We start from the raw sequence: 24,500 nt of genomic DNA on the forward strand, positions 1-24,500 counted from the left end.
TCTGAACCTAGGCCCTTTTGCAAATGCACTTCTTAAAGCATGACCTTGCACCAAGTCATACATTTCAGATCCTTTCTACCAAATCTCCTTGAGCAAAAAATGTAGAAGATGTCCCAGGTGATCTTCGAGTGTTTGGTTGATCCGGGCGCCACAAACCAGAATCATGTCCTTGTGGCAGACCGCGTGGCCTAATGGATAAGGCGTCTGACTTCGGATCAGAAGATTGAGGGTTCGAGTCCCTTCGTGGTCGTTTTCTATGCTGCTTTCCAGTTCCTTCCTGTGACCTTCACTCGTAAATTCTTGCTTTAGCCATAACAACGTGCTTCTTGCTGGAGGCTTCCAATTTGCTGAAGCCCAGAGCCTCCAAACAGAAGTAAATCATAAAGTGGAAGTAAACCAATTGATTTAAGGGTTTCAAAACACAGTTACATGCCTTGAATCCCGGGATTGATAACTGTCCCATTTGCTTGTGTTCTCAACCAAACTATCAAATCATCAAATGGCTGGTGTCATAACTTAAATATGCCTAAAATGGGAGAGCAACTGAGTATGTGCAGAGCAGGTTGAAACAGCGTATTACTGGATTTCAAAGTGTATAGAAGCATATTTTTTAATGTTTTACATGAGTATATATGCAAAATGGGACAACCGGAAGAGATGTAGCAGGACTTACTTTTCTGACTAAAGTTGCACTTTAAATGACAGATTTAACAGCATGGTCTAGCAGATTTTCCTCAAGAATTTGATCTTTATGTAGGATGTGCAAAGTTTTTGGATTTTTTTTCATGTTTTTTTGTCGGTGACATGGTAGCATGAAAACACAGCGGGAGTGGTGATTGTAGTTCAAGCTAAATGTGTAAACAGATTGTCAGAAGTGGGATTTGAACCCACGCCTCCATTTGGAGACCAGAACACCCACACAATGTGAAGAAACAGCTCTTGAGTCTGGCACCTTAGACCACTCGGCCATCCTGACAAGATATATTGAGGTGCTATGGCTTCCTCTGGAAATATCATCTACTCGTGGTACTCTATTGATCTATTACCATTGTCAAGGAGCTGTATGAACACTCTGAACCTAGGCCCTTTTGCAAATGCACTTCTTAAAGCATGACCTTGCACCAAGTCATACATTTCAGATCCTTTCTACCAAATCTCCTTGAGCAAAAAATGTAGAAGATGTCCCAGGTGATCTTCGAGTGTTTGGTTGATCCGGGCGCCACAAACCAGAATCATGTCCTTGTGGCAGACCGCGTGGCCTAATGGATAAGGCGTCTGACTTCGGATCAGAAGATTGAGGGTTCGAGTCCCTTCGTGGTCGTTTTCTATGCTGCTTTCCAGTTCCTTCCTGTGACCTTCACTCGTAAATTCTTGCTTTAGCCATAACAACGTGCTTCTTGCTGGAGGCTTCCAATTTGCTGAAGCCCAGAGCCTCCAAACAGAAGTAAATCATAAAGTGGAAGTAAACCAATTGATTTAAGGGTTTCAAAACACAGTTACATGCCTTGAATCCCGGGATTGATAACTGTCCCATTTGCTTGTGTTCTCAACCAAACTATCAAATCATCAAATGGCTGGTGTCATAACTTAAATATGCCTAAAATGGGAGAGCAACTGAGTATGTGCAGAGCAGGTTGAAACAGCGTATTACTGGATTTCAAAGTGTATAGAAGCATATTTTTTAATGTTTTACATGAGTATATATGCAAAATGGGACAACCGGAAGAGATGTAGCAGGACTTACTTTTCTGACTAAAGTTGCACTTTAAATGAGAGATTTAACAGCATGGTCTAGCAGATTTTCCTCAAGAATTTGATCTTTATGTAGGATGTGCAAAGTTTTTGGATTTTTTTTCATGTTTTTTTGTCGGTGACATGGTAGCATGAAAACACAGCGGGAGTGGTGATTGTAGTTCAAGCTAAATGTGTAAACAGATTGTCAGAAGTGGGATTTGAACCCACGCCTCCATTTGGAGACCAGAACACCCACACAATGTGAAGAAACAGCTCTTGAGTCTGGCGCCTTAGACCACTCGGCCATCCTGACAAGATATATTGAGGTGCTATGGCTTCCTCTGGAAATATCATCTACTCGTGGTACTCTATTGATCTATTACCATTGTCAAGGAGCTGTATGAACACTCTGAACCTAGGCCCTTTTGCAAATGCACTTCTTAAAGCATGACCTTGCACCAAGTCATACATTTCAGATCCTTTCTACCAAATCTCCTTGAGCAAAAAAAGTAGAAGATGTCCCAGGTGATCTTCGACTGTTTGGTTGATCCGGGCGCCACAAACCAGAATCATGTCCTTGTGGCAGAACGCGTGGCCTAATGGATAAGGCGTAAGGCTTCGGATCAGAAGATTGAGCGTTCGAGTCCTTTCGTGGTTGTTGTCTATGCTGCTTTCCAGTTCCTTCCTGTGACCTTCACTCGTAAATTCTTGCTTTAGCCATAACAACGTGCTTCTTGCTGGAGGCTTCCAATTTGCTGAAGCCCAGAGCCTCCAAACAGAAGTAAATCATAAAGTGGAAGTAAACCAATTGATTTAAGGGTTTCAAAACACAGTTACATGCCTGGAATCCCGGGATTGATAACTCTCCCATTTGCTTGTGTTCTCAACCAAACTATCAAATCATCAAATGGCTGGTGTCATAACTTAAATATGCCTAAAATGGGAGAGCAACTGAGTATGTACAGAGCAGGTTGAAACAGCGTATTACTGGATTTCAAAGTGTATAGAAGCATATTTTTTAATGTTTTACATGAGTATATATGCAAAATGGGACAACCGGAAGAGATGTAGCAGGACTTACTTTTCTGACTAAAGTGTCACTTTAAATGACAGATTTAACAGCATGGTCTAGCAGATTTTCCTCAAGAATTTGATCTTTATGTAGAATGTGCAAAGTTTTTGGATTTTTTTTCATGTTTTTTTGTCGGTGACATGGTAGCATGAAAACACAGCGGGAGTGGTGATTGTAGTTCAAGCTAAATGTGTAAACAGATTGTCAGAAGTGGGATTTGAACCCACGCCTCCATTTGGAGACCAGAACACCCACACAATGTGAAGAAACAGCTCTTGAGTCTGGCGCCTTAGACCACTCGGCCATCCTGACAAGATATATTGAGGTGCTATGGCTTCCTCTGGAAATATCATCTACTCGTGGTACTCTATTGATCTATTACCATTGTCAAGGAGCTGTATGAACACTCTGAACCTAGGCCCTTTTGCAAATGCACTTCTTAAAGCATGACCTTGCACCAAGTCATACATTTCAGATCCTTTCTACCAAATCTCCTTGAGCAAAAAAAGTAGAAGATGTCCCAGGAGATCTTCGAGTGTTTGGTTGATCCGGGCGCCACAAACCAGAATCATGTCCTTGTGGCAGACCGCGTGGCCTAATGGAAAAGGCGTCTGACTTCGGATCAGAAGATTGAGGGTTCGAGTCCCTTCGTGGTCGTTTTCTATGCTGCTTTCCAGTTCCTTCCTGTGACCTTCACTCGTAAATTCTTGCTTTAGCCATAACAACGTGCTTCTTGCTGGAGGCTTCCAATTTGCTGAAGCCCAGAGCCTCCAAACAGAAGTAAATCATAAAGTGGAAGTAAACCAATTGATTTAAGGGTTTCAAAACACAGTTACATGCCTGGAATCCCGGGATTGATAACTGTCCCATTTGCTTGTGTTCTCAACCAAACTATCAAATCATCAAATGGCTGGTGTCATAACTTAAATATGCCTAAAATGGGAGAGCAACTGAGTATGTGCAGAGCAGGTTGAAACAGCGTATTACTGGATTTCAAAGTGTATAGAACCATATTTTTAAATGTTTTACATGAGTATATATGCAAAATGGGACAACCGGAAGAGATGTAGCAGGACTTACTTTTCTGACTAAAGTGTCACTTTAAATGACAGATTTAACAGCATGGTCTAGCAGATTTTCCTCAAGAATTTGATCTTTATGTAGGATGTGCAAAGTTTTTGGATTTTTTTTCATGTTTTTTTGTCGGTGACATGGTAGCATGAAAACACAGCGGGAGTGGTGATTGTAGTTCAAGCTAAATGTGTAAACAGATTGTCAGAAGTGGGATTTGAACCCACGCCTCCATTTGGAGACCAGAACACCCACACAATGTGAAGAAACAGCTCTTGAGTCTGGCGCCTTAGACCACCCGGCCATCCTGACAAGATATATTGAGGTGCTATGGCTTCCTCTGGAAATATCATCTACTCGTGGTACTCTATTGATCTATTACCATTGTCAAGGAGCTGTATGAACACTCTGAACCTAGGCCCTTTTGCAAATGCACTTCTTAAAGCATGACCTTGCACCAAGTCATACATTTCAGATCCTTTCTACCAAATCTCCTTGAGCAAAAAAAGTAGAAGATGTCCCAGGTGATCTTCGAGTGTTTGGTTGATCCGGGCGCCACAAACCAGAATCATGTCCTTGTGGCAGACCGCGTGGCCTAATGGATAAGGCGTCTGACTTCGGATCAGAAGATTGAGGGTTTGAGTCCCTTCGTGGTCGTTTTCTATGCTGCTTTCCAGTTCCTTCCTGTGACCTTCACTCGTAAATTCTTGCTTTAGCCATAACAACGTGCTTCTTGCTGGAGGCTTCCAATTTGCTGAAGCCCAGAGCCTCCAAACAGAAGTAAATCATAAAGTGGAAGTAAACCAATTGATTTAAGGGTTTCAAAACACAGTTACATGCCTGGAATCCCGGGATTGATAACTGTCCCATTTGCTTGTGTTCTCAACCAAACTATCAAATCATCAAATGGCTGGTGTCATAACTTAAATATGCCTAAAATGGGAGAGCAACTGAGTATGTGCAGAGCAGGTTGAAACAGCGTATTACTGGATTTCAAAGTGTATAGAAGCATATTTTTTAATGTTTTACATGAGTATATATGCAAAATGGGACAACCGGAAGAGATGTAGCAGGACTTACTTTTCTGACTAAAGTGTCACTTTAAATGACAGATTTAACAGCATGGTCTAGCAGATTTTCCTCAAGAATTTGATCTTTATGTAGGATGTGCAAAGTTTTTGGATTTTTTTTCATGTTTTTTTGTCGGTGACATGGTAGCATGAAAACACAGCGGGAGTGGTGATTGTAGTTCAAGCTAAATGTGTAAACAGATTGTCAGAAGTGGGATTTGAACCCACGCCTCCATTTGGAGACCAGAACACCCACACAATGTGAAGAAACAGCTCTTGAGTCTGGCGCCTTAGACCACTCGGCCATCCTGACAAGATATATTGAGGTGCTATGGCTTCCTCTGGAAATATCATCTACTCGTGGTACTCTATTGATCTATTACCATTGTCAAGGAGCTGTATGAACACTCTGAACCTAGGCCCTTTTGCAAATGCACTTCTTAAAGCATGACCTTGCACCAAGTCATACATTTCAGATCCTTTCTACCAAATCTCCTTGAGCAAAAAAAGTAGAAGATGTCCCAGGTGATCTTCGAGTGTTTGGTTGATCCGGGCGCCACAAACCAGAATCATGTCCTTGTGGCAGACCGCGTGGCCTAATGGATAAGGCGTCTGACTTCGGATCAGAAGATTGAGGGTTCGAGTCCCTTCGTGGTCGTTCTCTATGCTGCTTTCCAGTTCCTTCCTGTGACCTTCACTCGTAAATTCTTGCTTTAGCCATAACAACGTGCTTCTTGCTGGAGGCTTCCAATTTGCTGAAGCCCAGAGCCTCCAAACAGAAGTAAATCATAAAGTGGAAGTAAACCAATTGATTTAAGGGTTTCAAAACACAGTTACATGCCTGGAATCCCGGGATTGATAACTGTCCCATTTGCTTGTGTTCTCAACCAAACTATCAAATCATCAAATGGCTGGTGTCATAACTTAAATATGCCTAAAATGGGAGAGCAACTGAGTATGTGCAGAGCAGGTTGAAACAGCGTATTACTGGATTTCAAAGTGTATAGAAGCATATTTTTAAATGTTTTACATGAGTATATATGCAAAATGGGACAACCGGAAGAGATGTAGCAGGACTTACTTTTCTGACTAAAGTGTCACTTTAAATGACAGATTTAACAGCATGGTCTAGCAGATTTTCCTCAAGAATTTGATCTTTATGTAGGATGTGCAAAGTTTTTGGATTTTTTTTCATGTTTTTTTGTCGGTGACATGGTAGCATGAAAACACAGCGGGAGTGGTGATTGTAGTTCAAGCTAAATGTGTAAACAGATTGTCAGAAGTGGGATTTGAACCCACGCCTCCATTTGGAGACCAGAACACCCACACAATGTGAAGAAACAGCTCTTGAGTCTGGCGCCTTAGACCACCCGGCCATCCTGACAAGATATATTGAGGTGCTATGGCTTCCTCTGGAAATATCATCTACTCGTGGTACTCTATTGATCTATTACCATTGTCAAGGAGCTGTATGAACACTCTGAACCTAGGCCCTTTTGCAAATGCACTTCTTAAAGCATGACCTTGCACCAAGTCATACATTTCAGATCCTTTCTACCAAATCTCCTTGAGCAAAAAAAGTAGAAGATGTCCCAGGTGATCTTCGAGTGTTTGGTTGATCCGGGCGCCACAAACCAGAATCATGTCCTTGTGGCAGACCGCGTGGCCTAATGGATAAGGCGTCTGACTTCGGATCAGAAGATTGAGGGTTTGAGTCCCTTCGTGGTCGTTTTCTATGCTGCTTTCCAGTTCCTTCCTGTGACCTTCACTCGTAAATTCTTGCTTTAGCCATAACAACGTGCTTCTTGCTGGAGGCTTCCAATTTGCTGAAGCCCAGAGCCTCCAAACAGAAGTAAATCATAAAGTGGAAGTAAACCAATTGATTTAAGGGTTTCAAAACACAGTTACATGCCTGGAATCCCGGGATTGATAACTGTCCCATTTGCTTGTGTTCTCAACCAAACTATCAAATCATCAAATGGCTGGTGTCATAACTTAAATATGCCTAAAATGGGAGAGCAACTGAGTATGTGCAGAGCAGGTTGAAACAGCGTATTACTGGATTTCAAAGTGTATAGAAGCATATTTTTTAATGTTTTACATGAGTATATATGCAAAATGGGACAACCGGAAGAGATGTAGCAGGACTTACTTTTCTGACTAAAGTGTCACTTTAAATGACAGATTTAACAGCATGGTCTAGCAGATTTTCCTCAAGAATTTGATCTTTATGTAGGATGTGCAAAGTTTTTGGATTTTTTTTCATGTTTTTTTGTCGGTGACATGGTAGCATGAAAACACAGCGGGAGTGGTGATTGTAGTTCAAGCTAAATGTGTAAACAGATTGTCAGAAGTGGGATTTGAACCCACGCCTCCATTTGGAGACCAGAACACCCACACAATGTGAAGAAACAGCTCTTGAGTCTGGCGCCTTAGACCACTCGGCCATCCTGACAAGATATATTGAGGTGCTATGGCTTCCTCTGGAAATATCATCTACTCGTGGTACTCTATTGATCTATTACCATTGTCAAGGAGCTGTATGAACACTCTGAACCTAGGCCCTTTTGCAAATGCACTTCTTAAAGCATGACCTTGCACCAAGTCATACATTTCAGATCCTTTCTACCAAATCTCCTTGAGCAAAAAAAGTAGAAGATGTCCCAGGTGATCTTCGAGTGTTTGGTTGATCCGGGCGCCACAAACCAGAATCATGTCCTTGTGGCAGACCGCGTGGCCTAATGGATAAGGCGTCTGACTTCGGATCAGAAGATTGAGGGTTTGAGTCCCTTCGTGGTCGTTTTCTATGCTGCTTTCCAGTTCCTTCCTGTGACCTTCACTCGTAAATTCTTGCTTTAGCCATAACAACGTGCTTCTTGCTGGAGGCTTCCAATTTGCTGAAGCCCAGAGCCTCCAAACAGAAGTAAATCATAAAGTGGAAGTAAACCAATTGATTTAAGGGTTTCAAAACACAGTTACATGCCTTGAATCCCGGGATTGATAACTGTCCCATTTGCTTGTGTTCTCAACCAAACTATCAAATCATCAAATGGCTGGTGTCATAACTTAAATATGCCTAAAATGGGAGAGCAACTGAGTATGTGCAGAGCAGGTTGAAACAGCGTATTACTGGATTTCAAAGTGTATAGAAGCATATTTTTTAATGTTTTACATGAGTATATATGCAAAATGGGACAACCGGAAGAGATGTAGCAGGACTTACTTTTCTGACTAAAGTGTCACTTTAAATGACAGATTTAACAGCATGGTCTAGCAGATTTTCCTCAAGAATTTGATCTTTATGTAGGATGTGCAAAGTTTTTGGATTTTTTTTCATGTTTTTTTGTCGGTGACATGGTAGCATGAAAACACAGCGGGAGTGGTGATTGTAGTTCAAGCTAAATGTGTAAACAGATTGTCAGAAGTGGGATTTGAACCCACGCCTCCATTTGGAGACCAGAACACCCACACAATGTGAAGAAACAGCTCTTGAGTCTGGCGCCTTAGACCACTCGGCCATCCTGACAAGATATATTGAGGTGCTATGGCTTCCTCTGGAAATATCATCTACTCGTGGTACTCTATTGATCTATTACCATTGTCAAGGAGCTGTATGAACACTCTGAACCTAGGCCCTTTTGCAAATGCACTTCTTAAAGCATGACCTTGCACCAAGTCATACATTTCAGATCCTTTCTACCAAATCTCCTTGAGCAAAAAAAGTAGAAGATGTCCCAGGTGATCTTCGAGTGTTTGGTTGATCCGGGCGCCACAAACCAGAATCATGTCCTTGTGGCAGACCGCGTGGCCTAATGGATAAGGCGTCTGACTTCGGATCAGAAGATTGAGGGTTCGAGTCCCTTCGTGGTCGTTCTCTATGCTGCTTTCCAGTTCCTTCCTGTGACCTTCACTCGTAAATTCTTGCTTTAGCCATAACAACGTGCTTCTTGCTGGAGGCTTCCAATTTGCTGAAGCCCAGAGCCTCCAAACAGAAGTAAATCATAAAGTGGAAGTAAACCAATTGATTTAAGGGTTTCAAAACACAGTTACATGCCTGGAATCCCGGGATTGATAACTGTCCCATTTGCTTGTGTTCTCAACCAAACTATCAAATCATCAAATGGCTGGTGTCATAACTTAAATATGCCTAAAATGGGAGAGCAACTGAGTATGTGCAGAGCAGGTTGAAACAGCGTATTACTGGATTTCAAAGTGTATAGAAGCATATTTTTAAATGTTTTACATGAGTATATATGCAAAATGGGACAACCGGAAGAGATGTAGCAGGACTTACTTTTCTGACTAAAGTGTCACTTTAAATGACAGATTTAACAGCATGGTCTAGCAGATTTTCCTCAAGAATTTGATCTTTATGTAGGATGTGCAAAGTTTTTGGATTTTTTTTCATGTTTTTTTGTCGGTGACATGGTAGCATGAAAACACAGCGGGAGTGGTGATTGTAGTTCAAGCTAAATGTGTAAACAGATTGTCAGAAGTGGGATTTGAACCCACGCCTCCATTTGGAGACCAGAACACCCACACAATGTGAAGAAACAGCTCTTGAGTCTGGCGCCTTAGACCACCCGGCCATCCTGACAAGATATATTGAGGTGCTATGGCTTCCTCTGGAAATATCATCTACTCGTGGTACTCTATTGATCTATTACCATTGTCAAGGAGCTGTATGAACACTCTGAACCTAGGCCCTTTTGCAAATGCACTTCTTAAAGCATGACCTTGCACCAAGTCATACATTTCAGATCCTTTCTACCAAATCTCCTTGAGCAAAAAAAGTAGAAGATGTCCCAGGTGATCTTCGAGTGTTTGGTTGATCCGGGCGCCACAAACCAGAATCATGTCCTTGTGGCAGACCGCGTGGCCTAATGGATAAGGCGTCTGACTTCGGATCAGAAGATTGAGGGTTTGAGTCCCTTCGTGGTCGTTTTCTATGCTGCTTTCCAGTTCCTTCCTGTGACCTTCACTCGTAAATTCTTGCTTTAGCCATAACAACGTGCTTCTTGCTGGAGGCTTCCAATTTGCTGAAGCCCAGAGCCTCCAAACAGAAGTAAATCATAAAGTGGAAGTAAACCAATTGATTTAAGGGTTTCAAAACACAGTTACATGCCTTGAATCCCGGGATTGATAACTGTCCCATTTGCTTGTGTTCTCAACCAAACTATCAAATCATCAAATGGCTGGTGTCATAACTTAAATATGCCTAAAATGGGAGAGCAACTGAGTATGTGCAGAGCAGGTTGAAACAGCGTATTACTGGATTTCAAAGTGTATAGAAGCATATTTTTAAATGTTTTACATGAGTATATATGCAAAATGGGACAACCGGAAGAGATGTAGCAGGACTTACTTTTCTGACTAAAGTGTCACTTTAAATGACAGATTTAACAGCATGGTCTAGCAGATTTTCCTCAAGAATTTGATCTTTATGTAGGATGTGCAAAGTTTTTGGATTTTTTTTCATGTTTTTTTGTCGGTGACATGGTAGCATGAAAACACAGCGGGAGTGGTGATTGTAGTTCAAGCTAAATGTGTAAACAGATTGTCAGAAGTGGGATTTGAACCCACGCCTCCATTTGGAGACCAGAACACCCACACAATGTGAAGAAACAGCTCTTGAGTCTGGCGCCTTAGACCACCCGGCCATCCTGACAAGATATATTGAGGTGCTATGGCTTCCTCTGGAAATATCATCTACTCGTGGTACTCTATTGATCTATTACCATTGTCAAGGAGCTGTATGAACACTCTGAACCTAGGCCCTTTTGCAAATGCACTTCTTAAAGCATGACCTTGCACCAAGTCATACATTTCAGATCCTTTCTACCAAATCTCCTTGAGCAAAAAAAGTAGAAGATGTCCCAGGTGATCTTCGAGTGTTTGGTTGATCCGGGCGCCACAAACCAGAATCATGTCCTTGTGGCAGACCGCGTGGCCTAATGGATAAGGCGTCTGACTTCGGATCAGAAGATTGAGGGTTTGAGTCCCTTCGTGGTCGTTTTCTATGCTGCTTTCCAGTTCCTTCCTGTGACCTTCACTCGTAAATTCTTGCTTTAGCCATAACAACGTGCTTCTTGCTGGAGGCTTCCAATTTGCTGAAGCCCAGAGCCTCCAAACAGAAGTAAATCATAAAGTGGAAGTAAACCAATTGATTTAAGGGTTTCAAAACACAGTTACATGCCTGGAATCCCGGGATTGATAACTGTCCCATTTGCTTGTGTTCTCAACCAAACTATCAAATCATCAAATGGCTGGTGTCATAACTTAAATATGCCTAAAATGGGAGAGCAACTGAGTATGTGCAGAGCAGGTTGAAACAGCGTATTACTGGATTTCAAAGTGTATAGAAGCATATTTTTTAATGTTTTACATGAGTATATATGCAAAATGGGACAACCGGAAGAGATGTAGCAGGACTTACTTTTCTGACTAAAGTGTCACTTTAAATGACAGATTTAACAGCATGGTCTAGCAGATTTTCCTCAAGAATTTGATCTTTATGTAGGATGTGCAAAGTTTTTGGATTTTTTTTCATGTTTTTTTGTCGGTGACATGGTAGCATGAAAACACAGCGGGAGTGGTGATTGTAGTTCAAGCTAAATGTGTAAACAGATTGTCAGAAGTGGGATTTGAACCCACGCCTCCATTTGGAGACCAGAACACCCACACAATGTGAAGAAACAGCTCTTGAGTCTGGCGCCTTAGACCACTCGGCCATCCTGACAAGATATATTGAGGTGCTATGGCTTCCTCTGGAAATATCATCTACTCGTGGTACTCTATTGATCTATTACCATTGTCAAGGAGCTGTATGAACACTCTGAACCTAGGCCCTTTTGCAAATGCACTTCTTAAAGCATGACCTTGCACCAAGTCATACATTTCAGATCCTTTCTACCAAATCTCCTTGAGCAAAAAAAGTAGAAGATGTCCCAGGTGATCTTCGAGTGTTTGGTTGATCCGGGCGCCACAAACCAGAATCATGTCCTTGTGGCAGACCGCGTGGCCTAATGGATAAGGCGTCTGACTTCGGATCAGAAGATTGAGGGTTCGAGTCCCTTCGTGGTCGTTCTCTATGCTGCTTTCCAGTTCCTTCCTGTGACCTTCACTCGTAAATTCTTGCTTTAGCCATAACAACGTGCTTCTTGCTGGAGGCTTCCAATTTGCTGAAGCCCAGAGCCTCCAAACAGAAGTAAATCATAAAGTGGAAGTAAACCAATTGATTTAAGGGTTTCAAAACACAGTTACATGCCTGGAATCCCGGGATTGATAACTGTCCCATTTGCTTGTGTTCTCAACCAAACTATCAAATCATCAAATGGCTGGTGTCATAACTTAAATATGCCTAAAATGGGAGAGCAACTGAGTATGTGCAGAGCAGGTTGAAACAGCGTATTACTGGATTTCAAAGTGTATAGAAGCATATTTTTAAATGTTTTACATGAGTATATATGCAAAATGGGACAACCGGAAGAGATGTAGCAGGACTTACTTTTCTGACTAAAGTGTCACTTTAAATGACAGATTTAACAGCATGGTCTAGCAGATTTTCCTCAAGAATTTGATCTTTATGTAGGATGTGCAAAGTTTTTGGATTTTTTTTCATGTTTTTTTGTCGGTGACATGGTAGCATGAAAACACAGCGGGAGTGGTGATTGTAGTTCAAGCTAAATGTGTAAACAGATTGTCAGAAGTGGGATTTGAACCCACGCCTCCATTTGGAGACCAGAACACCCACACAATGTGAAGAAACAGCTCTTGAGTCTGGCGCCTTAGACCACCCGGCCATCCTGACAAGATATATTGAGGTGCTATGGCTTCCTCTGGAAATATCATCTACTCGTGGTACTCTATTGATCTATTACCATTGTCAAGGAGCTGTATGAACACTCTGAACCTAGGCCCTTTTGCAAATGCACTTCTTAAAGCATGACCTTGCACCAAGTCATACATTTCAGATCCTTTCTACCAAATCTCCTTGAGCAAAAAAAGTAGAAGATGTCCCAGGTGATCTTCGAGTGTTTGGTTGATCCGGGCGCCACAAACCAGAATCATGTCCTTGTGGCAGACCGCGTGGCCTAATGGATAAGGCGTCTGACTTCGGATCAGAAGATTGAGGGTTTGAGTCCCTTCGTGGTCGTTTTCTATGCTGCTTTCCAGTTCCTTCCTGTGACCTTCACTCGTAAATTCTTGCTTTAGCCATAACAACGTGCTTCTTGCTGGAGGCTTCCAATTTGCTGAAGCCCAGAGCCTCCAAACAGAAGTAAATCATAAAGTGGAAGTAAACCAATTGATTTAAGGGTTTCAAAACACAGTTACATGCCTGGAATCCCGGGATTGATAACTGTCCCATTTGCTTGTGTTCTCAACCAAACTATCAAATCATCAAATGGCTGGTGTCATAACTTAAATATGCCTAAAATGGGAGAGCAACTGAGTATGTGCAGAGCAGGTTGAAACAGCGTATTACTGGATTTCAAAGTGTATAGAAGCATATTTTTTAATGTTTTACATGAGTATATATGCAAAATGGGACAACCGGAAGAGATGTAGCAGGACTTACTTTTCTGACTAAAGTGTCACTTTAAATGACAGATTTAACAGCATGGTCTAGCAGATTTTCCTCAAGAATTTGATCTTTATGTAGGATGTGCAAAGTTTTTGGATTTTTTTTCATGTTTTTTTGTCGGTGACATGGTAGCATGAAAACACAGCGGGAGTGGTGATTGTAGTTCAAGCTAAATGTGTAAACAGATTGTCAGAAGTGGGATTTGAACCCACGCCTCCATTTGGAGACCAGAACACCCACACAATGTGAAGAAACAGCTCTTGAGTCTGGCGCCTTAGACCACTCGGCCATCCTGACAAGATATATTGAGGTGCTATGGCTTCCTCTGGAAATATCATCTACTCGTGGTACTCTATTGATCTATTACCATTGTCAAGGAGCTGTATGAACACTCTGAACCTAGGCCCTTTTGCAAATGCACTTCTTAAAGCATGACCTTGCACCAAGTCATACATTTCAGATCCTTTCTACCAAATCTCCTTGAGCAAAAAAAGTAGAAGATGTCCCAGGTGATCTTCGAGTGTTTGGTTGATCCGGGCGCCACAAACCAGAATCATGTCCTTGTGGCAGACCGCGTGGCCTAATGGATAAGGCGTCTGACTTCGGATCAGAAGATTGAGGGTTTGAGTCCCTTCGTGGTCGTTTTCTATGCTGCTTTCCAGTTCCTTCCTGTGACCTTCACTCGTAAATTCTTGCTTTAGCCATAACAACGTGCTTCTTGCTGGAGGCTTCCAATTTGCTGAAGCCCAGAGCCTCCAAACAGAAGTAAATCATAAAGTGGAAGTAAACCAATTGATTTAAGGGTTTCAAAACACAGTTACATGCCTTGAATCCCGGGATTGATAACTGTCCCATTTGCTTGTGTTCTCAACCAAACTATCAAATCATCAAATGGCTGGTGTCATAACTTAAATATGCCTAAAATGGGAGAGCAACTGAGTATGTGCAGAGCAGGTTGAAACAGCGTATTACTGGATTTCAAAGTGTATAGAAGCATATTTTTTAATGTTTTACATGAGTATATATGCAAAATGGGACAACCGGAAGAGATGTAGCAGGACTTACTTTTCTGACTAAAGTGTCACTTTAAATGACAGATTTAACAGCATGGTCTAGCAGATTTTCCTCAAGAATTTGATCTTTATGTAGGATGTGCAAAGTTTTTGGATTTTTTTTCATGTTTTTTTGTCGGTGACATGGTAGCATGAAAACACAGCGGGAGTGGTGATTGTAGTTCAAGCTAAATGTGTAAACAGATTGTCAGAAGTGGGATTTGAACCCACGCCTCCATTTGGAGACCAGAACACCCACACAATGTGAAGAAACAGCTCTTGAGTCTGGCGCCTTAGACCACTCGGCCATCCTGACAAGATATATTGAGGTGCTATGGCTTCCTCTGGAAATATCATCTACTCGTGGTACTCTATTGATCTATTACCATTGTCAAGGAGCTGTATGAACACTCTGAACCTAGGCCCTTTTGCAAATGCACTTCTTAAAGCATGACCTTGCACCAAGTCATACATTTCAGATCCTTTCTACCAAATCTCCTTGAGCAAAAAAAGTAGAAGATGTCCCAGGTGATCTTCGAGTGTTTGGTTGATCCGGGCGCCACAAACCAGAATCATGTCCTTGTGGCAGACCGCGTGGCCTAATGGATAAGGCGTCTGACTTCGGATCAGAAGATTGAGGGTTCGAGTCCCTTCGTGGTCGTTCTCTATGCTGCTTTCCAGTTCCTTCCTGTGACCTTCACTCGTAAATTCTTGCTTTAGCCATAACAACGTGCTTCTTGCTGGAGGCTTCCAATTTGCTGAAGCCCAGAGCCTCCAAACAGAAGTAAATCATAAAGTGGAAGTAAACCAATTGATTTAAGGGTTTCAAAACACAGTTACATGCCTGGAATCCCGGGATTGATAACTGTCCCATTTGCTTGTGTTCTCAACCAAACTATCAAATCATCAAATGGCTGGTGTCATAACTTAAATATGCCTAAAATGGGAGAGCAACTGAGTATGTGCAGAGCAGGTTGAAACAGCGTATTACTGGATTTCAAAGTGTATAGAAGCATATTTTTAAATGTTTTACATGAGTATATATGCAAAATGGGACAACCGGAAGAGATGTAGCAGGACTTACTTTTCTGACTAAAGTGTCACTTTAAATGACAGATTTAACAGCATGGTCTAGCAGATTTTCCTCAAGAATTTGATCTTTATGTAGGATGTGCAAAGTTTTTGGATTTTTTTTCATGTTTTTTTGTCGGTGACATGGTAGCATGAAAACACAGCGGGAGTGGTGATTGTAGTTCAAGCTAAATGTGTAAACAGATTGTCAGAAGTGGGATTTGAACCCACGCCTCCATTTGGAGACCAGAACACCCACACAATGTGAAGAAACAGCTCTTGAGTCTGGCGCCTTAGACCACCCGGCCATCCTGACAAGATATATTGAGGTGCTATGGCTTCCTCTGGAAATATCATCTACTCGTGGTACTCTATTGATCTATTACCATTGTCAAGGAGCTGTATGAACACTCTGAACCTAGGCCCTTTTGCAAATGCACTTCTTAAAGCATGACCTTGCACCAAGTCATACATTTCAGATCCTTTCTACCAAATCTCCTTGAGCAAAAAAAGTAGAAGATGTCCCAGGTGATCTTCGAGTGTTTGGTTGATCCGGGCGCCACAAACCAGAATCATGTCCTTGTGGCAGACCGCGTGGCCTAATGGATAAGGCGTCTGACTTCGGATCAGAAGATTGAGGGTTTGAGTCCCTTCGTGGTCGTTTTCTATGCTGCTTTCCAGTTCCTTCCTGTGACCTTCACTCGTAAATTCTTGCTTTAGCCATAACAACATGCTTCTTGCTGGAGGCTTCCAATTTGCTGAAGCCCAGAGCCTCCAAACAGAAGTAAATCATAAAGTGGAAGTAAACCAATTGATTTAAGGGTTTCAAAACACAGTTACATGCCTGGAATCCCGGGATTGATAACTGTCCCATTTGCTTGTGTTCTCAACCAAACTATCAAATCATCAAATGGCTGGTGTCATAACTTAAATATGCCTAAAATGGGAGAGCAACTGAGTATGTGCAGAGCAGGTTGAAACAGCGTATTACTGGATTTCAAAGTGTATAGAAGCATATTTTTTAATGTTTTACATGAGTATATATGCAAAATGGGACAACCGGAAGAGATGTAGCAGGACTTACTTTTCTGACTAAAGTGTCACTTTAAATGACAGATTTAACAGCATGGTCTAGCAGATTTTCCTCAAGAATTTGATCTTTATGTAGGATGTGCAAAGTTTTTGGATTTTTTTTCATGTTTTTTTGTCGGTGACATGGTAGCATGAAAACACAGCGGGAGTGGTGATTGTAGTTCAAGCTAAATGTGTAAACAGATTGTCAGAAGTGGGATTTGAACCCACGCCTCCATTTGGAGACCAGAACACCCACACAATGTGAAGAAACAGCTCTTGAGTCTGGCGCCTTAGACCACTCGGCCATCCTGACAAGATATATTGAGGTGCTATGGCTTCCTCTGGAAATATCATCTACTCGTGGTACTCTATTGATCTATTACCATTGTCAAGGAGCTGTATGAACACTCTGAACCTAGGCCCTTTTGCAAATGCACTTCTTAAAGCATGACCTTGCACCAAGTCATACATTTCAGATCCTTTCTACCAAATCTCCTTGAGCAAAAAAAGTAGAAGATGTCCCAGGTGATCTTCGAGTGTTTGGTTGATCCGGGCGCCACAAACCAGAATCATGTCCTTGTGGCAGACCGCGTGGCCTAATGGATAAGGCGTCTGACTTCGGATCAGAAGATTGAGGGTTCGAGTCCCTTCGTGGTCGTTCTCTATGCTGCTTTCCAGTTCCTTCCTGTGACCTTCACTCGTAAATTCTTGCTTTAGCCATAACAACGTGCTTCTTGCTGGAGGCTTCCAATTTGCTGAAGCCCAGAGCCTCCAAACAGAAGTAAATCATAAAGTGGAAGTAAACCAATTGATTTAAGGGTTTCAAAACACAGTTACATGCCTGGAATCCCGGGATTGATAACTGTCCCATTTGCTTGTGTTCTCAACCAAACTATCAAATCATCAAATGGCTGGTGTCATAACTTAAATATGCCTAAAATGGGAGAGCAACTGAGTATGTGCAGAGCAGGTTGAAACAGCGTATTACTGGATTTCAAAGTGTATAGAAGCATATTTTTAAATGTTTTACATGAGTATATATGCAAAATGGGACAACCGGAAGAGATGTAGCAGGACTTACTTTTCTGACTAAAGTGTCACTTTAAATGACAGATTTAACAGCATGGTCTAGCAGATTTTCCTCAAGAATTTGATCTTTATGTAGGATGTGCAAAGTTTTTGGATTTTTTTTCATGTTTTTTTGTCGGTGACATGGTAGCATGAAAACACAGCGGGAGTGGTGATTGTAGTTCAAGCTAAATGTGTAAACAGATTGTCAGAAGTGGGATTTGAACCCACGCCTCCATTTGGAGACCAGAACACCCACACAATGTGAAGAAACAGCTCTTGAGTCTGGCGCCTTAGACCACCCGGCCATCCTGACAAGATATATTGAGGTGCTATGGCTTCCTCTGGAAATATCATCTACTCGTGGTACTCTATTGATCTATTACCATTGTCAAGGAGCTGTATGAACACTCTGAACCTAGGCCCTTTTGCAAATGCACTTCTTAAAGCATGACCTTGCACCAAGTCATACATTTCAGATCCTTTCTACCAAATCTCCTTGAGCAAAAAAAGTAGAAGATGTCCCAGGTGATCTTCGAGTGTTTGGTTGATCCGGGCGCCACAAACCAGAATCATGTCCTTGTGGCAGACCGCGTGGCCTAATGGATAAGGCGTCTGACTTCGGATCAGAAGATTGAGGGTTTGAGTCCCTTCGTGGTCGTTTTCTATGCTGCTTTCCAGTTCCTTCCTGTGACCTTCACTCGTAAATTCTTGCTTTAGCCATAACAACATGCTTCTTGCTGGAGGCTTCCAATTTGCTGAAGCCCAGAGCCTCCAAACAGAAGTAAATCATAAAGTGGAAGTAAACCAATTGATTTAAGGGTTTCAAAACACAGTTACATGCCTGGAATCCCGGGATTGATAACTGTCCCATTTGCTTGTGTTCTCAACCAAACTATCAAATCATCAAATGGCTGGTGTCATAACTTAAATATGCCTAAAATGGGAGAGCAACTGAGTATGTGCAGAGCAGGTTGAAACAGCGTATTACTGGATTTCAAAGTGTATAGAAGCATATTTTTTAATGTTTTACATGAGTATATATGCAAAATGGGACAACCGGAAGAGATGTAGCAGGACTTACTTTTCTGACTAAAGTGTCACTTTAAATGACAGATTTAACAGCATGGTCTAGCAGATTTTCCTCAAGAATTTGATCTTTATGTAGGATGTGCAAAGTTTTTGGATTTTTTTTCATGTTTTTTTGTCGGTGACATGGTAGCATGAAAACACAGCGGGAGTGGTGATTGTAGTTCAAGCTAAATGTGTAAACAGATTGTCAGAAGTGGGATTTGAACCCACGCCTCCATTTGGAGACCAGAACACCCACACAATGTGAAGAAACAGCTCTTGAGTCTGGCGCCTTAGACCACTCGGCCATCCTGACAAGATATATTGAGGTGCTATGGCTTCCTCTGGAAATATCATCTACTCGTGGTACTCTATTGATCTATTACCATTGTCAAGGAGCTGTATGAACACTCTGAACCTAGGCCCTTTTGCAAATGCACTTCTTAAAGCATGACCTTGCACCAAGTCATACATTTCAGATCCTTTCTACCAAATCTCCTTGAGCAAAAAATGTAGAAGATGTCCCAGGTGATCTTCGAGTGTTTGGTTGATCCGGGCGCCACAAACCAGAATCATGTCCTTGTGGCAGACCGCGTGGCCTAATGGATAAGGCGTCTGACATCGGATTAGAAGATTGAGGGTTCGAGTCCCTTCGTGGTCGTTTTCTATGCTGCTTTCCAGTTCCTTCCTGTGACCTTCACTCGTAAATTCTTGCTTTAGCCATAACAACGTGCTTCTTGCTGGAGGCTTCCAATTTGCTGAAGCCCAGAGCCTCCAAACAGAAGTAAATCATAAAGTGGAAGTAAACCAATTGATTTAAGGGTTTCAAAACACAGTTACATGCCTTGAATCCCGGGATTGATAACTGTCCCATTTGCTTGTGTTCTCAACCAAACTATCAAATCATCAAATGGCTGGTGTCATAACTTAAATATGCCTAAAATGGGAGAGCAACTGAGTATGTGCAGAGCAGGTTGAAACAGCGTATTACTGGATTTCAAAGTGTATAGAAGCATATTTTTTAATGTTTTACATGAGTATATATGCAAAATGGGACAACCGGAAGAGATGTAGCAGGACTTACTTTTCTGACTAAAGTTGCACTTTAAATGACAGATTTAACAGCATGGTCTAGCAGATTTTCCTCAAGAATTTGATCTTTATGTAGGATGTGCAAAGTTTTTGGATTTTTTTTCATGTTTTTTTGTCGGTGACATGGTAGCATGAAAACACAGCGGGAGTGGTGATTGTAGTTCAAGCTAAATGTGTAAACAGATTGTCAGAAGTGGGATTTGAACCCACGCCTCCATTTGGAGACCAGAACACCCATACAATGTGAAGAAACAGCTCTTGAGTCTGGCGCCTTAGACCACTCGGCCACCCTGACAAGATATATTGAGGTGCTATGGCTTCCTCTGGAAATATCATCTACTCGTGGTACTCTATTGATCTATTACCATTGTCAAGGAGCTGTATGAACACTCTGAACCTAGGCCCTTTTGCAAATGCACTTCTTAAAGCATGACCTTGCACCAAGTCATACATTTCAGATCCTTTCTACCAAATCTCCTTGAGCAAAAAAAGTAGAAGATGTCCCAGGTGATCTTCGAGTGTTTGGTTGATCCGGGCGCCACAAACCAGAATCATGTCCTTGTGGCAGACCGCGTGGCCTAATGGATAAGGCGTCTGACTTCGGATCAGAAGATTGAGGGTTCGAGTCCCTTCGTGGTCGTTTTCTATGCTGCTTTCCAGTTCCTTCCTGTGACCTTCACTCGTAAATTCTTGCTTTAGCCATAACAACGTGCTTCTTGCTGGAGGCTTCCAATTTGCTGAAGCCCAGAGCCTCCAAACAGAAGTAAATCATAAAGTGGAAGTAAACCAATTGATTTAAGGGTTTCAAAACACAGTTACATGCCTTGAATCCCGGGATTGATAACTGTCCCATTTGCTTGTGTTCTCAACCAAACTATCAAATCATCAAATGGCTGGTGTCATAACTTAAATATGCCTAAAATGGGAGAGCAACTGAGTATGTGCAGAGCAGGTTGAAACAGCGTATTACTGGATTTCAAAGTGTATAGAAGCATATTTTTTAATGTTTTACATGAGTATATATGCAAAATGGGACAACCGGAAGAGATGTAGCAGGACTTACTTTTCTGACTAAAGTTGCACTTTAAATGACAGATTTAACAGCATGGTCTAGCAGATTTTCCTCAAGAATTTGATCTTTATGTAGGATGTGCAAAGTTTTTGGATTTTTTTTCATGTTTTTTTGTCGGTGACATGGTAGCATGAAAACACAGCGGGAGTGGTGATTGTAGTTCAAGCTAAATGTGTAAACAGATTGTCAGAAGTGGGATTTGAACCCACGCCTCCATTTGGAGACCAGAACACCCACACAGTGTGAAGAAACAGCTCTTGAGTCTGGCGCCTTAGACCACTCGGCCATCCTGACAAGATATATTGAGGTGCTATGGCTTCCTCTGGAAATATCATCTACTCGTGGTACTCTATTGATCTATTACCATTGTCAAGGAGCTGTATGAACACTCTGAACCTAGGCCCTTTTGCAAATGCACTTCTTAAAGCATGACCTTGCACCAAGTCATACATTTCAGATCCTTTCTACCAAATCTCCTTGAGCAAAAAAAGTAGAAGATGTCCCAGGTGATCTTCGAGTGTTTGGTTGATCCGGGCGCCACAAACCAGAATCATGTCCTTGTGGCAGACCGCGTGGCCTAATGGATAAGGCGTCTGACTTCGGATCAGAAGATTGAGGGTTCGAGTCCCTTCGTGGTCGTTTTCTATGCTGCTTTCCAGTTCCTTCCTGTGACCTTCACTCGTAAATTCTTGCTTTAGCCATAACAACGTGCTTCTTGCTGGAGGCTTCCAATTTGCTGAAGCCCAGAGCCTCCAAACAGAAGTAAATCATAAAGTGGAAGTAAACCAATTGATTTAAGGGTTTCAAAACACAGTTACATGCCTGGAATCCCGGGATTGATAACTGTCCCATTTGCTTGTGTTCTCAACCAAACTATCAAATCATCAAATGGCTGGTGTCATAACTTAAATATGCCTAAAATGGGAGAGCAACTGAGTATGTGCAGAGCAGGTTGAAACAGCGTATTACTGGATTTCAAAGTGTATAGAAGCATATTTTTTAATGTTTTACATGAGTATATATGCAAAATGGGACAACCGGAAGAGATGTAGCAGGACTTACTTTTCTGACTAAAGTTGCACTTTAAATGACAGATTTAACAGCATGGTCTAGCAGATTTTCCTCAAGAATTTGATCTTTATGTAGGATGTGCAAAGTTTTTGGATTTTTTTTCATGTTTTTTTGTCGGTGACATGGTAGCATGAAAACACAGCGGGAGTGGTGATTGTAGTTCAAGCTAAATGTGTAAACAGATTGTCAGAAGTGGGATTTGAACCCACGCCTCCATTTGGAGACCAGAACACCCACACAATGTGAAGAAACAGCTCTTGAGTCTGGCGCCTTAGACCACTCGGCCATCCTGACAAGATATATTGAGGTGCTATGGCTTCCTCTGGAAATATCATCTACTCGTGGTACTCTATTGATCTATTACCATTGTCAAGGAGCTGTATGAACACTCTGAACCTAGGCCCTTTTGCAAATGCACTTCTTAAAGCATGACCTTGCACCAAGTCATACATTTCAGATCCTTTCTACCAAATCTCCTTGAGCAAAAAAAGTAGAAGATGTCCCAGGTGATCTTCGACTGTTTGGTTGATCCGGGCGCCACAAACCAGAATCATGTCCTTGTGGCAGACCGCGTGGCCTAATGGATAAGGCGTAAGGCTTCGGATCAGAAGATTGAGCGTTCGAGTCCTTTCGTGGTTGTTTTCTATGCTGCTTTCCAGTTCCTTCCTGTGACCTTCACTCGTAAATTCTTGCTTTAGCCATAACAACATGCTTCTTGCTGGAGGCTTCCAATTTGCTGAAGCCCAGAGCCTCCAAACAGAAGTAAATCATAAAGTGGAAGTAAACCAATTGATTTAAGGGTTTCAAAACACAGTTACATGCCTGGAATCCCGGGATTGATAACTGTCCCATTTGCTTGTGTTCTCAACCAAACTATCAAATCATCAAATGGCTGGTGTCATAACTTAAATATGCCTAAAATGGGAGAGCAACTGAGTATGTGCAGAGCAGGTTGAAACAGCGTATTACTGGATTTCAAAGTGTATAGAAGCATATTTTTTAATGTTTTACATGAGTATATATGCAAAATGGGACAACCGGAAGAGATGTAGCAGGACTTACTTTTCTGACTAAAGTTGCACTTTAAATGACAGATTTAACAGCATGGTCTAGCAGATTTTCCTCAAGAATTTGATCTTTATGTAGGATGTGCAAAGTTTTTGGATTTTTTTTCATGTTTTTTTGTCGGTGACATGGTAGCATGAAAACACAGCGGGAGTGGTGATTGTAGTTCAAGCTAAATGTGTAAACAGATTGTCAGAAGTGGGATTTGAACCCACGCCTCCATTTGGAGACCAGAACACCCACACAATGTGAAGAAACAGCTCTTGAGTCTGGCGCCTTAGACCACTCGGCCATCCTGACAAGATATATTGAGGTGCTATGGCTTCCTCTGGAAATATCATCTACTCGTGGTACTCTATTGATCTATTACCATTGTCAAGGAGCTGTATGAACACTCTGAACCTAGGCCCTTTTGCAAATGCACTTCTTAAAGCATGACCTTGCACCAAGTCATACATTTCAGATCCTTTCTACCAAATCTCCTTGAGCAAAAAAAGTAGAAGATGTCCCAGGTGATCTTCGACTGTTTGGTTGATCCGGGCGCCACAAACCAGAATCATGTCCTTGTGGCAGACCGCGTGGCCTAATGGATAAGGCGTCTGACTTCGGATCAGAAGATTGAGGGTTCGAGTCCCTTCGTGGTCGTTTTCTATGCTGCTTTCCAGTTCCTTCCTGTGACCTTCACTCGTAAATTCTTGCTTTAGCCATAACAACGTGCTTCTTGCTGGAGGCTTCCAATTTGCTGAAGCCCAGAGCCTCCAAACAGAAGTAAATCATAAAGTGGAAGTAAACCAATTGATTTAAGGGTTTCAAAACACAGTTACATGCCTGGAATCCCGGGATTGATAACTGTCCCATTTGCTTGTGTTCTCAACCAAACTATCAAATCATCAAATGGCTGGTGTCATAACTTAAATATGCCTAAAATGGGAGAGCAACTGAGTATGTGCAGAGCAGGTTGAAACAGCGTATTACTGGATTTCAAAGTGTATAGAAGCATATTTTTTAATGTTTTACATGAGTATATATGCAAAATGGGACAACCGGAAGAGATGTAGCAGGACTTACTTTTCTGACTAAAGTGTCACTTTAAATGACAGATTTAACAGCATGGTCTAGCAGATTTTCCTCAAGAATTTGATCTTTATGTAGGATGTGCAAAGTTTTTGGATTTTTTTTCATGTTTTTTTGTCGGTGACATGGTAGCATGAAAACACAGCGGGAGTGGTGATTGTAGTTCAAGCTAAATGTGTAAACAGATTGTCAGAAGTGGGATTTGAACCCACGCCTCCATTTGGAGACCAGAACACCCACACAATGTGAAGAAACAGCT

General features: G+C 41.8%; 24 non-coding genes across 24 annotated transcripts; 11 read left to right on the top strand and 13 right to left on the bottom strand.

Annotated features, from left to right (window-relative positions):
- The first annotated feature begins 177 nt into the window (after positions 1-177).
- On the top strand, positions 178-250 carry TRNAR-UCG (transfer RNA arginine (anticodon UCG)). Its single transcript has one exon. It is a non-coding gene; the product is annotated as a tRNA-Arg (tRNA).
- A 998-nt stretch (positions 251-1,248) lies between these two features.
- TRNAR-UCG (transfer RNA arginine (anticodon UCG)) lies at positions 1,249-1,321 on the top strand. Its single transcript has one exon. It is a non-coding gene; the product is annotated as a tRNA-Arg (tRNA).
- Positions 1,322-1,937: 616 nt separating this feature from the next.
- Positions 1,938-2,047, bottom strand: TRNAL-CAA (transfer RNA leucine (anticodon CAA)). Its single transcript has 2 exons — positions 2,010-2,047; positions 1,938-1,983 (listed from the first exon to the last, which is right to left on the bottom strand). It is a non-coding gene; the product is annotated as a tRNA-Leu (tRNA).
- Positions 2,048-3,008: 961 nt separating this feature from the next.
- Positions 3,009-3,118, bottom strand: TRNAL-CAA (transfer RNA leucine (anticodon CAA)). Its single transcript has 2 exons — positions 3,081-3,118; positions 3,009-3,054 (listed from the first exon to the last, which is right to left on the bottom strand). It is a non-coding gene; the product is annotated as a tRNA-Leu (tRNA).
- Positions 3,119-3,390: 272 nt separating this feature from the next.
- On the top strand, positions 3,391-3,463 carry TRNAR-UCG (transfer RNA arginine (anticodon UCG)). The gene has a single exon. It is a non-coding gene; the product is annotated as a tRNA-Arg (tRNA).
- A 1,687-nt stretch (positions 3,464-5,150) lies between these two features.
- TRNAL-CAA (transfer RNA leucine (anticodon CAA)) lies at positions 5,151-5,260 on the bottom strand. The gene is made up of 2 exons: positions 5,223-5,260; positions 5,151-5,196 (listed from the first exon to the last, which is right to left on the bottom strand). It is a non-coding gene; the product is annotated as a tRNA-Leu (tRNA).
- A 272-nt stretch (positions 5,261-5,532) lies between these two features.
- On the top strand, positions 5,533-5,605 carry TRNAR-UCG (transfer RNA arginine (anticodon UCG)). Its single transcript has one exon. It is a non-coding gene; the product is annotated as a tRNA-Arg (tRNA).
- Positions 5,606-7,292: 1,687 nt separating this feature from the next.
- Positions 7,293-7,402, bottom strand: TRNAL-CAA (transfer RNA leucine (anticodon CAA)). Its single transcript has 2 exons — positions 7,365-7,402; positions 7,293-7,338 (listed from the first exon to the last, which is right to left on the bottom strand). It is a non-coding gene; the product is annotated as a tRNA-Leu (tRNA).
- Positions 7,403-8,363: 961 nt separating this feature from the next.
- Positions 8,364-8,473, bottom strand: TRNAL-CAA (transfer RNA leucine (anticodon CAA)). The gene is made up of 2 exons: positions 8,436-8,473; positions 8,364-8,409 (listed from the first exon to the last, which is right to left on the bottom strand). It is a non-coding gene; the product is annotated as a tRNA-Leu (tRNA).
- Positions 8,474-8,745: 272 nt separating this feature from the next.
- TRNAR-UCG (transfer RNA arginine (anticodon UCG)) lies at positions 8,746-8,818 on the top strand. Its single transcript has one exon. It is a non-coding gene; the product is annotated as a tRNA-Arg (tRNA).
- Positions 8,819-11,576: 2,758 nt separating this feature from the next.
- On the bottom strand, positions 11,577-11,686 carry TRNAL-CAA (transfer RNA leucine (anticodon CAA)). The gene is made up of 2 exons: positions 11,649-11,686; positions 11,577-11,622 (listed from the first exon to the last, which is right to left on the bottom strand). It is a non-coding gene; the product is annotated as a tRNA-Leu (tRNA).
- A 272-nt stretch (positions 11,687-11,958) lies between these two features.
- TRNAR-UCG (transfer RNA arginine (anticodon UCG)) lies at positions 11,959-12,031 on the top strand. The gene has a single exon. It is a non-coding gene; the product is annotated as a tRNA-Arg (tRNA).
- Positions 12,032-13,718: 1,687 nt separating this feature from the next.
- On the bottom strand, positions 13,719-13,828 carry TRNAL-CAA (transfer RNA leucine (anticodon CAA)). Its single transcript has 2 exons — positions 13,791-13,828; positions 13,719-13,764 (listed from the first exon to the last, which is right to left on the bottom strand). It is a non-coding gene; the product is annotated as a tRNA-Leu (tRNA).
- Positions 13,829-14,789: 961 nt separating this feature from the next.
- On the bottom strand, positions 14,790-14,899 carry TRNAL-CAA (transfer RNA leucine (anticodon CAA)). Its single transcript has 2 exons — positions 14,862-14,899; positions 14,790-14,835 (listed from the first exon to the last, which is right to left on the bottom strand). It is a non-coding gene; the product is annotated as a tRNA-Leu (tRNA).
- Positions 14,900-15,171: 272 nt separating this feature from the next.
- On the top strand, positions 15,172-15,244 carry TRNAR-UCG (transfer RNA arginine (anticodon UCG)). The gene has a single exon. It is a non-coding gene; the product is annotated as a tRNA-Arg (tRNA).
- Positions 15,245-16,931: 1,687 nt separating this feature from the next.
- TRNAL-CAA (transfer RNA leucine (anticodon CAA)) lies at positions 16,932-17,041 on the bottom strand. Its single transcript has 2 exons — positions 17,004-17,041; positions 16,932-16,977 (listed from the first exon to the last, which is right to left on the bottom strand). It is a non-coding gene; the product is annotated as a tRNA-Leu (tRNA).
- A 272-nt stretch (positions 17,042-17,313) lies between these two features.
- TRNAR-UCG (transfer RNA arginine (anticodon UCG)) lies at positions 17,314-17,386 on the top strand. Its single transcript has one exon. It is a non-coding gene; the product is annotated as a tRNA-Arg (tRNA).
- Positions 17,387-19,073: 1,687 nt separating this feature from the next.
- On the bottom strand, positions 19,074-19,183 carry TRNAL-CAA (transfer RNA leucine (anticodon CAA)). The gene is made up of 2 exons: positions 19,146-19,183; positions 19,074-19,119 (listed from the first exon to the last, which is right to left on the bottom strand). It is a non-coding gene; the product is annotated as a tRNA-Leu (tRNA).
- A 1,343-nt stretch (positions 19,184-20,526) lies between these two features.
- TRNAR-UCG (transfer RNA arginine (anticodon UCG)) lies at positions 20,527-20,599 on the top strand. The gene has a single exon. It is a non-coding gene; the product is annotated as a tRNA-Arg (tRNA).
- Positions 20,600-21,215: 616 nt separating this feature from the next.
- On the bottom strand, positions 21,216-21,325 carry TRNAL-CAA (transfer RNA leucine (anticodon CAA)). The gene is made up of 2 exons: positions 21,288-21,325; positions 21,216-21,261 (listed from the first exon to the last, which is right to left on the bottom strand). It is a non-coding gene; the product is annotated as a tRNA-Leu (tRNA).
- Positions 21,326-21,597: 272 nt separating this feature from the next.
- TRNAR-UCG (transfer RNA arginine (anticodon UCG)) lies at positions 21,598-21,670 on the top strand. The gene has a single exon. It is a non-coding gene; the product is annotated as a tRNA-Arg (tRNA).
- A 616-nt stretch (positions 21,671-22,286) lies between these two features.
- On the bottom strand, positions 22,287-22,396 carry TRNAL-CAA (transfer RNA leucine (anticodon CAA)). The gene is made up of 2 exons: positions 22,359-22,396; positions 22,287-22,332 (listed from the first exon to the last, which is right to left on the bottom strand). It is a non-coding gene; the product is annotated as a tRNA-Leu (tRNA).
- A 961-nt stretch (positions 22,397-23,357) lies between these two features.
- Positions 23,358-23,467, bottom strand: TRNAL-CAA (transfer RNA leucine (anticodon CAA)). Its single transcript has 2 exons — positions 23,430-23,467; positions 23,358-23,403 (listed from the first exon to the last, which is right to left on the bottom strand). It is a non-coding gene; the product is annotated as a tRNA-Leu (tRNA).
- A 272-nt stretch (positions 23,468-23,739) lies between these two features.
- Positions 23,740-23,812, top strand: TRNAR-UCG (transfer RNA arginine (anticodon UCG)). The gene has a single exon. It is a non-coding gene; the product is annotated as a tRNA-Arg (tRNA).
- Positions 23,813-24,500: the final 688 nt, after the last annotated feature.

Source organism: Lithobates pipiens, unplaced genomic scaffold, assembly GCF_037356315.1.
Source record: "Lithobates pipiens isolate NorthernLeopardFrog02 unplaced genomic scaffold, aLitPip1_a1.2 Scaffold_1, whole genome shotgun sequence".
Classification (NCBI taxonomy): domain Eukaryota; kingdom Metazoa; phylum Chordata; class Amphibia; order Anura; family Ranidae; genus Lithobates; species Lithobates pipiens.